Raw genomic sequence first — 12,363 nt, forward strand, 5'->3', positions numbered from 1 at the left:
ACTCGCCGTTCGCGCTCCGCCGCTCCTGTTTACAGTACTAGGCGGTCCCGCAGCGGTCGGGTCGCGCATTTCGAGCGCTTCGAGCCACGGTGCAGTGGCGGGTCGAAAGCCGACCTATGAGTGCGTTGCGCCGTTTGTACCCGCGTCCGCCACCTGGCCGACCGTCCAAGGTCGCGGTGTTGGCGTCCGCTGGGCGCAACAATTTGTCACGGGGTGCCGCTCCACATTCAGGCAGCCCCGTGGGGAAAAGCCGACCCCGCGTCCAAACGGGGTCAGCGGCAGAAAGTGTCGGGCGCAGACGCAGCTGAGGCGCTCACCCTTCACAATCCGTTAATGATCCTTCCGCAGGTTCACCTACGGAAACCTTGTTACGACTTTTACTTCCTCTAAATGATCAAGTTTGGTCATCTTTCCAACAGACCGGCGCAACCGAAAGGCCGCGCCGGACATCGGTCCGAAGACCTCACTAAATCATTCAATCGGTAGTAGCGACGGGCGGTGTGTACAAAGGGCAGGGACGTAATCAACGCGAGCTTATGACTCGCGCTTACTGGGAATTCCTCGTTCAAGGGGAACAATTGCAAGCCCCTATCCCAATCACGAAAGAAGTTCCACGGGTTACCCAGTCTTTTCAGACAGGGATAAAGACACGCTGCTTCCTTCAGTGTAGCGCGCGTGCGGCCCCGGACATCTAAGGGCATCACAGACCTGTTATTGCTCTGTTTCGTGCGGCTAGGAGCCGCTTGTCCCTCTAAGAAGGTTGTAAGGTGCTGGGAACCCCGCACCTATTTAATAGGCTAGAGTCTCGTTCGTTATCGGAATTAACCAGACAAATCGCTCCACCAACTAAGAACGGCCATGCACCACCATCCACCGAATCAAGAAAGAGCTCTCAATCTGTCAATCCTCCCAGTGTCCGGGCCGGGTAAGTTTTCCCGTGTTGAGTCAAATTAAGCCGCAGGCTCCACTCCTGGTGGTGCCCTTCCGTCAATTCCTTTAAGTTTCAGCTTTGCAACCATACTTCCCCCGGAACCCAAATACTTTGGTTTCCCGGAAGCTGCCCGCCGAGTCATTTGAGTAACTCAGGCGGATCGCTGGTTGGCATCGTTTATGGTCAGAACTAGGGCGGTATCTGATCGCCTTCGAACCTCTGACTTTCGTTCTTGATCAATGAAAACATTCTTGGCAAATGCTTTCGCAGTAGTTCGTCTTGCGACGGTCCAAGAATTTCACCTCTAGCGCCGCAATACGAATGCCCCCGTCCGTCCCTCTTAATCATTACCTCGTATTCCAAAAACCAACAGAACAGAAACGAGGTCTTGTTCTATTATTCCATGCAAGTTTATTCAGGCGACTCGCCTGCGTTGAGCACTCTAATTTTTTCAAAGTAAAAGCACCGGCCATCTCGAGGCACACAATGAAGTGCACCAAGAAAGAACCGGCATGATGTTCAGTCCGAGCCGTCGCATCGGGTAGATGCACTACTCGTCTGGAACTGAGATCCAACTACGAGCTTTTTAACCGCAGCAGCTTTAGTATACGCTATTGGAGCTGGAATTACCGCGGCTGCTGGCACCAGACTTGCCCTCCAATTGATCCTCGTTAAAGGATTTAGAGTGTACTCATTTCAATTACGGGGCCTCAAAAGAGTCCCGTATTGTTATTTTTCGTCACTACCTCCCCGTGCCGGGAGTGGGTAATTTGCGCGCCTGCTGCCTTCCTTGGATGTGGTAGCCGTTTCTCAGGCTCCCTCTCCGGAATCGAACCCTGATTCTCCGTTACCCGTAACAACCATGGTAAGCAAGTAACCTACCATCGAAAGTTGATAAGGCAGACACTTGAAAGAAACGTCGCCGGCTCGTGGCCATGCGATCAGCACAAAGTTATCCAGAGTCACCACACAATACGGGCTGAAACCCGATCGATCTTGGTCTAATAAAAGCACCCGTTACCCAAAGGGCTCCAGGCTCACTGCATGTATTAGCTCTAGAATTGCCACAGTTATCCAAGTAGGAAGAAACGATCTAAGGAACCATAACTGATTTAATGAGCCATTCGCGGTTTCGCCTTATTTCGGCATGTACTTAGACATGCATGGCTTAATCTTTGAGACAAGCATATGATTACTGGCAGGATCAACCAGGTAATCGTTCGACTGCGCGTCCGTCCTCGCCTTCGGCGGGCCGGACGCAGTCTGTGTGCGGCGGAGGCCACCTTCAGGCGCCCCAACACGCTTATTTTGCACTCCGAGATGACGGCGTTCGAGCTCGCTACGGCACAACCTTCCCGAAAGACGAGTGGGAGCCGTGCGGCAAGAAGCACGTTCATGCTCGCTCTTTTTCGTTGCATCGACTCGGTCGCGCCGTGCGGGTTGCCCAAGCCCGCTGCACTGTCGGTGGACCGGCCGGAACTAGCAACGGAGCCGAGACTGCAAAGCCGCCAGACGACGGGTCACGCCCGCGTCTTCGGCGCTTTCGCATCTGAATCGCCCGAGGACGACACGGAACACACCTCGATATCGTGGTAAAACGGCACCGTCCGACAACCAGCCCCTAACGCATCAAGCGGATGAGGCTGCAGACGACTGCCGTGGATTCCCCTGGAGCAGACCCGAGGACACGCTTGACGAGGCCGAAGCCCGCCGCATATCAGACACCCGGTCGCTTTCGCGTACGCCGCTCACGAGAACCCCCACATAATAGCAGCGATAAGTACCCAGACCTCCTTGGGCACTAATACGAGCGTACTCGAGAAAATTTCACCGCGGGTGTGCCCCGAAACGTGTGGCACGTTGAGCGTGCCACAAGTCTACGTCGCTCTCAAACCCGCCGAGGTCGTAGAATTTGCGACCCTACTCACGAAATTCCCACCGAGGATACGGCCGCAAACGTACCGCACCTTGGGTAGGCCACGAGTTTGTGCAACACTACGCTGACGGCACAGCACCGAGGTCGTGCGCGCACGCACGGGAAAATTCCGCCGCGGTTTCTGCCGAAAACGTGAGGCACCACGACTCTCCGCAAGTTCGCGTCGACTGCGAAAGACCGAAGTCGTGAACGACGTGTCCGCTACTCGCCGCCGACACGCTGGACACCAAACGTACAACGACTCGACGGCGTCGTAGAGGCCCACGACGCGGTTTTCCTTAACGACGTCTCGGCGTGGCACCGACAGGTTAGAACGGCCGACCAACGTTCCCTGTCCGCCGTTCGGCTCAGTCGAAGGGCTCGGCGACTTCGGCAACGCTGCGAAGCCGCACGGTGACGCACGCCATGTCCCCATTTTTTTTTTTTCTTTCTGCGTCTGCCGGGGTGCCCCTATAATAGCAGCGATAAGCACCCAGACCGCCGTGGGTCGCTCGCCCCGGCTGACGTGGTTTTTCGTACTCCTGCGGCGGTCGCCGTCAAGCACGTCCAAATACGCTACTTTCGTGGGCGCATTCACGCTCTTTCGCTTCGCCGGAGTGCCAGCACTCACTCTGCCAAAAACGGCGAACATCCGAGCGGCGGTTCCCACTTTTGCGTCGGCGTCGCAAACCCCGCCCCGGCAGACGAGGTTTGCCGTACTCGTGCGACGGTGGCCGGCGGGCACGTCGAAAGACGCCGATATCGTGCGCGAATTGGCGCACCTTGGCTTCACCGGAGTGCCGCCACTGACTCCTCCAAAAACGGCGAAGATCCGAGCGGCGCTTCCCACTTTCGCATCGGCGTCCCGAACTCCGCCCCGGCTGACGCGGTTTACCGTACTCGTGCGACGGTCGCCGGCGAGCACGTGGAAAGACGCCGATATCGTGCCCGAATCGGCTCCGTTCGGCTTCGCCGGAGTGCCAGCACTGGCTCGGCGAAAGACGACGAACATCCGAGCGACGGTTCTCACTATTGCGTACGCGTCGCAAACCCCGCCCCGGCAGACGCACTTTGCCGTACTCGTGCGACGGTCGCCGGCGAGCACGTAGAAAGACGCCGATATCGTGCCGGAATCGGCCCCGTTTGGCTTCGCCGGAGTGCCAGCACTCACTCGGCCACAAACGGCGAACATCCGAGCGGCGGTTCCCACTTAGCCGTCGGCGTCCCGAACTCCGCCCCGGCAGACGCGGTTGCCGAGCTCGTGCGACTAGCGACCGCGAAGCCGTCTCGCGACGCCGCTTTCGTGCGCGGCTCCCACTGCGACCTGGGTCACCCGAGGTCGACGAGCAAGAAAGAATGTCGAAAAAAAATTTTTTTTTTTTTTGCGTCTGCCGGGGTGCCCCTATAATAGCAGCGATAAGCACCCAGACCGCCATGGGTCGCTCGCCCCGGCTGACGTGGTTTTTCGTTTTCCTGCGGTGGTCGTCGTCAAGCACGTCCAAACACGCCACTTTCGTGGGCGCATTCGCGCTCTTTCGCTTCGCCGGAGTGCCAGCACTCACTCTGCCAAAAACGGCGAACATCCTAGTGGCGGTTCCCACTTTTGCGTCGGCGTCGCCAACCCCGCCCCGGCATACGCGGTTTGCCGTACTCGTGCGGCGGTGGCCGGCGGGCACGTCGAAAGACACCGATATCGTGCGCGAGTCGATGCTTCTTGGTCTCGCAGGAGGGCCGCCACTCACTCCTGCAAAAACGGCGAAGATCCGAGCGGCGCTTCCCACTTTTTCGTCGGCATCGCAAACCTCGCCCCGGCAGACGCGCTTTGCCGTACTCGTGCGACGGTCGCCGGCGAGCACGTCGAAATACGCCGATATCGTGCCCGAATCGGCCCCGTTTCGCTTCGCCGGAGTGCCAGCACTCACTCGGCCAAAAACGGCGAACATCCGAGCAGCGGTACCCACTTAGCCGTCGGCATCCCGAACTCCGCGCCGGCTGACGCGGTTGCCGAGCTCGTGCGACTAGCGACCGCGAACGCGTCTCGCGACGCCGCTTTCGTGCGCGGCTCCCATTGCGACCTGGGTTACCCGAGCTCGACCAGCAAAAAAGAAGGTCGAAAAAAAATTTTTTTTTTCTGCGTCTGCCGGGGTGCCCCTATAATAGCAGCGATAAGCACCCAGACCGCCGTGGGTCGCTCGCCCCGGCTGACGTGGTTTTTCGTACTCCTGCAGCGGTCGCCGTCAAGCACGTCCAAATACGCCACTTTCGTGGGCGCTTTCGCGCTCTTTCGCGTCGCCGGTGTGCCAGCACTCACTCTGCCAAAAACGGCGAACATCCTAGTGGCGGTTCCCACTTTTGCGTCGGCGTCGCCAACCCCGCCCCGGCATACGCGGTTTGCCGTACTCGTGCGGCGGTGGCCGGCGGGCACGTCGAAAGACACCGATATCGTGCGCGAGTCGATGCTTCTTGGTCTCGCAGGAGGGCCGCCACTCACTCCTGCAAAAACGGCGAAGATCCGAGCGGCGCTTCCCACTTTTTCGTCGGCATCGCAAACCTCGCCCCGGCAGACGCGCTTTGCCGTACTCGTGCGACGGTCGCCGGCGAGCACGTCGAAATACGCCGATATCGTGCCCGAATCGGCCCCGTTTCGCTTCGCCGGAGTGCCAGCACTCACTCGGCCAAAAACGGCGAACATCCGAGCAGCGGTACCCACTTAGCCGTCGGCATCCCGAACTCCGCGCCGGCTGACGCGGTTGCCGAGCTCGTGCGACTAGCGACCGCGAACGCGTCTCGCGACGCCGCTTTCGTGCGCGGCTCCCATTGCGACCTGGGTTACCCGAGCTCGACCAGCAAAAAAGAAGGTCGAAAAAAAATTTTTTTTTTCTGCGTCTGCCGGGGTGCCCCTATAATAGCAGCGATAAGCACCCAGACCGCCGTGGGTCGCTCGCCCCGGCTGACGTGGTTTTTCGTACTCCTGCAGCGGTCGCCGTCAAGCACGTCCAAATACGCCACTTTCGTGGGCGCTTTCGCGCTCTTTCGCGTCGCCGGTGTGCCAGCACTCACTCTGCCAAAAACGGCCAACATCCGAGCGGCGGTTCCCACTTTTGCGTCGGCGTCGTAAACCCCGCCCCGGCAGACGCGGTTTGCCCTACTCGTTCGACGGTCGCCGGCGAGCGCGTCGAAAGACGCCGATATCGTGCGCTAATTGGCGCTCCTTGGCTTCTCCGGAGTGCCGCCACTCACTCCTCCAAAAACGGCGAAGATCCGAGCGGCGTTCTCCACTTTCGCATCGGCGTCCCGAACTCCGCCCGGGCTGACGCGGTTTACCGTACTCGTGCGACGGTCGCCGCCGGGCACGTCGAAAGACGCCGATATCGTGCCGTAATCGGCCCCGTTTGGCTTCGCCCGAGTGCCAGCACTCACTCGGCCAAAAACGGCGAACATCCGAGCAGCGTTTCCCACTTTCGCATCGGCGTCCCGAAGCCCGCCCCGGCAGACGCGGTTTGCCCTACTCGAGCGACGGTCGCCGGCGATCACGTCGAAAGGCGCCGAATTCGTGCACGAATCGATGCTTCTTGGTCTCGCAGGAGGGCCGCCACTCACTCCTGCAAAAACGGCGAAGATCCGAGTTGCGCTTCCCACTTTTTCGTCGGCGTCCCGAACTACGCCCCGGCTGACGCGGTTTACCGTACTCGTGCGACGGTCGCCGGCGGGCACTTCAAAATACGCCGATTTCGTGGGCGCATTCACGCTGTTTCGCTTCCCCGGAGTGCCAACACTCACTCTGCCGAAAGCGGCGATCATCCGAGCGGCGGTTCCCACTTTTGCGTCGGCTTCGCAAACGGCGCCCCGGCAGACGCGCTCGTGCGACGTACTCGTGCGACGGTCGCCGGCGAGCACGTCGAAAGACGCCGATATCGTGCTCGAATCGACCCCGTTTCGCTTCGCCGGAGTGCTGCCAGTCACGGCGCAGAAAACGGCGAACAAGTGTTTTTTTTTTTTTTTCCTAGAATTTGTGTTATAGAAGGCACATTTGATATCGGACGATAATTTTCAACTTTATCACGCGCACCGATTTTCGTGTAGAGGTTTGCAAGTTTATGGGAATTTCTCCACTTGGAATAATGCGATTTAGTAGTACTACGAGAACTTCATGGATGTACTCAAGGGTACGGGGCAAGTCAGTTACGTCAACACCTGCAGATTTTTTACACTTCAAACTGAAAATTGTTGGTTGTGAGTCCTCGTGTGATATTAAAGGCCGATTCGCTAACACATAGAACAAAGAAAGAAAGGAAGAAAAAACGCCCGCGCTCGCTCAAGAAACCTGGGTTCGCAACAAGTGGCAACAACAAGCAACCGAGCGAGTGCGCCAAAACCCGTGGCGGCCGAACAAACGCGAAGTCCCAACCGCGTCAGCCGGGGCGGCACGGGACAGGAAAAATCACTTCAGCCGGGGCGGCGGGGCACCGAATAAACCTCGTCACCTCGTCGCAGGATAAAAGAGGAAACAAAAAGTCTAAACAGCGTCTGCTGGAGCGAATGCGTAATAAAACAACAACAACAACAACAAAAAAACACCCGCGCTCAAGAAGTCTGCAATCCTCACAAAAGGCGACTGTGACCGAGCAGCGTCAGCCGGGGCCGTGCGGAAACGGAAAAACCGCGACTACCGGGGCGTCGAGGCACCGAAAAATCCACTTCAGCCGCGGCGAAAAAAAAAAACAAAAAGAAAGACGGAGGGGGGGGGGGAACCACGTCTGCCGGGGCGAAGGAAAAAAAAAAACGCGTCTGCCGGGGCGAGCCCGGGTGCGGCACCACCGGGAAAACTGTGGCAAACAGACATGGCGATCGAGTGAGTGGGCCGCCAGCCAGGCTCAGCCAAAAAGTGCAAAGTCCGAACTGCGTCAGCCGGGGCGGCAAAAACCGCGTCAGCCGGGGCGGCGCAAAAAACCGCGTCTGCCGGGGCGGCACGAAACCGCGTCAGCCGGGGCGGGGCGAAAACTGCGTCAGCCGGGGCGAAAAGAAAAAAAAAAAACGCGTCTGCCGGGGCAAGCCCGGGTGCGGCACCACCGGGAAAACTGTGGCAAACAGACATGGCGATCGAGTGAGTGGGCCGCCAGCCAGGCACAGCCGAAAAGTGCAAAGTCCGAACCGTGTCAGCCGGGGCGACGCAAAAACCGCGTCAGCCGGGGCGGCGCGAAAACCGCGTCAGCCGGGGCGGCACGAAACCGCGTCAGCCGGGGCGGCGCGAAAACTGCGTCAGCCGGGGCGGCGCGAAAACCTCGTCAGCCGGGGCGAGCGAAAAGGGGGGGGGGGGGGAACCACGTCTGCCGGGGCGAAAGAAAAAAAAAACGCGTCTGCCGGGGCGAGCCCGGGTGCGGCACCACCGGGAAGACTGTGGCAAACAGACATGGCGATCGAGTGAGTGGGCCGCCAGCCAGGCTCAGCCCAAAAAGTGCCAAGTCCGAACTGCGTCAGCCGGGGCGGCAAAAACCGCGTCAGCCGGGGCGGCGCGAAAACCGCGTCTGCCGGGGCGGCGCGAAAACTGCGTCAGCCGGGGCGAGCCCGGGTGCGGCACCACCGGGAAAACTGTGGCTAACAGACATGGCGATCGAGTGAGTGGGCCACCAGCCAGGCTCAGCCAAAAAGTGCCAAGTCCGAACTGCGTCAGCCGGGGCGGCAAAAACCGCGTCAGCCGGGGCGGCGCAAAAAAACCGCGTCTGCCGGGGCGGCACGAAACCGCGTCAGCCGGGGCGGCGCGAAAACTGCGTCAGCCGGGGCGAAAGAAAAAAAAAACGCGTCTGCCGGGGCGAGCCCGGGTGCGGCACCACCGGGAAAACTGTGGCAAACAGACATGGCGATCGAGTGAGTGGGCCGCCAGCCAGGCACAGCCGAAAAGTGCTAAGTCCGAACTGCGTCTGCCGGGGCGGCACGAAACCGCGTCAGCCGGGGCGGCGCGAAAACCGCGTCTGCCGGGGCGGCACGAAACCGCGTCAGCCGGGGCGGCGCGAAAACTGCGTCAGCCGGGGCGAGCCCGGGTGCGGCACCACCGGGAAAACTGTGGCAAACAGACATGGCGATCGAGTGAGTGGGCCGCCAGCCAGGCACAGCCGAAAAGTGCTAAGTCCGAACTGCGTCTGCCGGGGCGGCACGAAACCGCGTCAGCCGGGGCGGCGCGAAAACCGCGTCTGCCGGGGCGGCACGAAACCGCGTCAGCCGGGGCGGCGCGAAAACTGCGTCAGCCGGGGCGAGCCCGGGTGCGGCACCACCGGGAAAACTGTGGCAAACAGACATGGCGATCGAGTGAGTGGGCCGCCAGCCAGGCACAGCCGAAAAGTGCTAAGTCCGAACTGCGTCAGCCGGGGCGGCAAAAACCGCGTCAGCCGGGGCGGCGCAAAAAACCGCGTCTGCCGGGGCGGCACGAAACCGCGTCAGCCGGGGCGGCGCGAAAACTGCGTCAGCCGGGGCGAAAGAAAAAAAAAAACGCGTCTGCCGGGGCGAGCCCGGGTGCGGCACCACCGGGAAAACTGTGGCAAACAGACATGGCGATCGAGTGAGTGGGCCGCCAGCCAGGCACAGCCGAAAGGTGCTAAGTCCGAACTGCGTCTGCCGGGGCGGCACGAAACCGCGTCAGCCGGGGCGGCGCGAAAACCGCGTCTGCCGGGGCGGCACGAAACCGCGTCAGCCGGGGCGGCGCGAAAACTGCGTCAGCCGGGGCGAGCCCGGGTGCGGCACCACCGGGAAAACTGTGGCAAACAGACATGGCGATCGAGTGAGTGGGCCGCCAGCCAGGCACAGCCGAAAAGTGCTAAGTCCGAACTGCGTCTGCCGGGGCGGCACGAAACCGCGTCAGCCGGGGCGGCGCGAAAACCGCGTCTGCCGGGGCGGCACGAAACCGCGTCAGCCGGGGCGGCGCGAAAACTGCGTCAGCCGGGGCGAGCCCGGGTGCGGCACCACCGGGAAAACTGTGGCAAACAGACATGGCGATCGAGTGAGTGGGCCGCCAGCCAGGCACAGCCGAAAAGTGCTAAGTCCGAACTGCGTCTGCCGGGGCGGCACGAAACCGCGTCAGCCGGGGCGGCGCGAAAACCGCGTCTGCCGGGGCGGCACGAAACCGCGTCAGCCGGGGCGGCGCGAAAACTGCGTCAGCCGGGGCGAGCCCGGGTGCGGCACCACCGGGAAAACTGTGGCAAACAGACATGGCGATCGAGTGAGTGGGCCGCCAGCCAGGCACAGCCGAAAAGTGCTAAGTCCGAACTGCGTCAGCCGGGGCGGCAAAAACCGCGTCAGCCGGGGCGGCGCAAAAAACCGCGTCTGCCGGGGCGGCACGAAACCGCGTCAGCCGGGGCGGCGCGAAAACTGCGTCAGCCGGGGCGAAAGAAAAAAAAAAACGCGTCTGCCGGGGCGAGCCCGGGTGCGGCACCACCGGGAAAACTGTGGCAAACAGACATGGCGATCGAGTGAGTGGGCCGCCAGCCAGGCACAGCCGAAAAGTGCTAAGTCCGAACTGCGTCTGCCGGGGCGGCACGAAACCGCGTCAGCCGGGGCGGCGCGAAAACCGCGTCTGCCGGGGCGGCACGAAACCGCGTCAGCCGGGGCGGCGCGAAAACTGCGTCAGCCGGGGCGAGCCCGGGTGCGGCACCACCGGGAAAACTGTGGCAAACAGACATGGCGATCGAGTGAGTGGGCCGCCAGCCAGGCACAGCCGAAAAGTGCTAAGTCCGAACTGCGTCAGCCGGGGCGGCAAAAACCGCGTCAGCCGGGGCGGCGCGAAAACCGCGTCAGCCGGGGCGGCACGAAACCGCGTCAGCCGGGGCGGCGCGAAAACTGCGTCAGCCGGGGCGGCGCGAAAACCTCGTCAGCCGGGGCGAGCGAAAAGGGGGGGGGGGGGAACCACGTCTGCCGGGGCGAAAGAAAAAAAAAACGCGTCTGCCGGGGCGAGCCCGGGTGCGGCACCACCGGGAAGACTGTGGCAAACAGACATGGCGATCGAGTGAGTGGGCAGCCAGCCAGGCTCAGCCCAAAAAGTGCCAAGTCCGAACTGCGTCAGCCGGGGCGGCAAAAACCGCGTCAGCCGGGGCGGCGCGAAAACCGCGTCTGCCGGGGCGGCGCGAAAACTGCGTCAGCCGGGGCGAGCCCGGGTGCGGCACCACCGGGAAAACTGTGGCAAACAGACATGGCGATCGAGTGAGTGGGCCGCCAGCCAGGCACAGCCGAAAAGTGCTAAGTCCGAACTGCGTCTGCCGGGGCGGCACGAAACCGCGTCAGCCGGGGCGGCGCGAAAACCGCGTCTGCCGGGGCGGCACGAAACCGCGTCAGCCGGGGCGGCGCGAAAACTGCGTCAGCCGGGGCGAGCCCGGGTGCGGCACCACCGGGAAAACTGTGGCAAACAGACATGGCGATCGAGTGAGTGGGCCGCCAGCCAGGCACAGCCGAAAAGTGCTAAGTCCGAACTGCGTCTGCCGGGGCGGCACGAAACCGCGTCAGCCGGGGCGGCGCGAAAACCGCGTCTGCCGGGGCGGCACGAAACCGCGTCAGCCGGGGCGGCGCGAAAACTGCGTCAGCCGGGGCGAGCCCGGGTGCGGCACCACCGGGAAAACTGTGGCAAACAGACATGGCGATCGAGTGAGTGGGCCGCCAGCCAGGCACAGCCGAAAAGTGCAAAGTCCGAACCGTGTCAGCCGGGGCGACGCAAAAACCGCGTCAGCCGGGGCGGCGCGAAAACCGCGTCTGCCGGGGCGGCACGAAACCGCGTCAGCCGGGGCGGCGCGAAAACTGCGTCAGCCGGGGCGAGCCCGGGTGCGGCACCACCGGGAAAACTGTGGCAAACAGACATGGCGATTGAGTGAGTGGGCCGCCAGCCAGGCACAGCCGAAAAGTGCTAAGTCCGAACTGCGTCTGCCGGGGCGGCACGAAACCGCGTCAGCCGGGGCGGCGCGAAAACCGCGTCTGCCGGGGCGGCACGAAACCGCGTCAGCCGGGGCGGCGCGAAAACTGCGTCAGCCGGGGCGAGCCCGGGTGCGGCACCACCGGGAAAACTGTGGCAAACAGACATGGCGATCGAGTGAGTGGGCCGCCAGCCAGGCACAGCCGAAAAGTGCTAAGTCCGAACTGCGTCTGCCGGGGCGGCACGAAACCGCGTCAGCCGGGGCGGCGCGAAAACCGCGTCTGCCGGGGCGGCACGAAACCGCGTCAGCCGGGGCGGCGCGAAAACTGCGTCAGCCGGGGCGAGCCCGGGTGCGGCACCACCGGGAAAACTGTGGCAAACAGACATGGCGATCGAGTGAGTGGGCCGCCAGCCAGGCACAGCCGAAAAGTGCTAAGTCCGAACTGCGTCTGCCGGGGCGGCACGAAACCGCGTCAGCCGGGGCGGCGCGAAAACCGCGTCTGCCGGGGCGGCACGAAACCGCGTCAGCCGGGGCGGCGCGAAAACTGCGTCAGCCGGGGCGAGCCCGGGTGCGGCACCACCGGGAAAACTGTGGCAAACAGACATGGCGATCGAGTGAGTGGGCCGCCA

General features: G+C 62.3%; 1 non-coding gene across 1 annotated transcript; it reads right to left on the reverse strand.

The window, feature by feature from the left end:
* Positions 1 to 331: 331 nt before the first annotated feature.
* LOC142794153 (small subunit ribosomal RNA) lies at positions 332 to 2,146 on the reverse strand. The gene has a single exon (XR_012892111.1). It is a non-coding gene; the product is annotated as a small subunit ribosomal RNA (ribosomal RNA).
* Between the last annotated feature and the right edge of the window lie 10,217 nt (positions 2,147 to 12,363).

Source organism: Rhipicephalus microplus, unplaced genomic scaffold, assembly GCF_043290135.1.
Source record: "Rhipicephalus microplus isolate Deutch F79 unplaced genomic scaffold, USDA_Rmic scaffold_381, whole genome shotgun sequence".
Taxonomy (NCBI): Eukaryota; Metazoa; Arthropoda; class Arachnida; order Ixodida; family Ixodidae; genus Rhipicephalus; species Rhipicephalus microplus.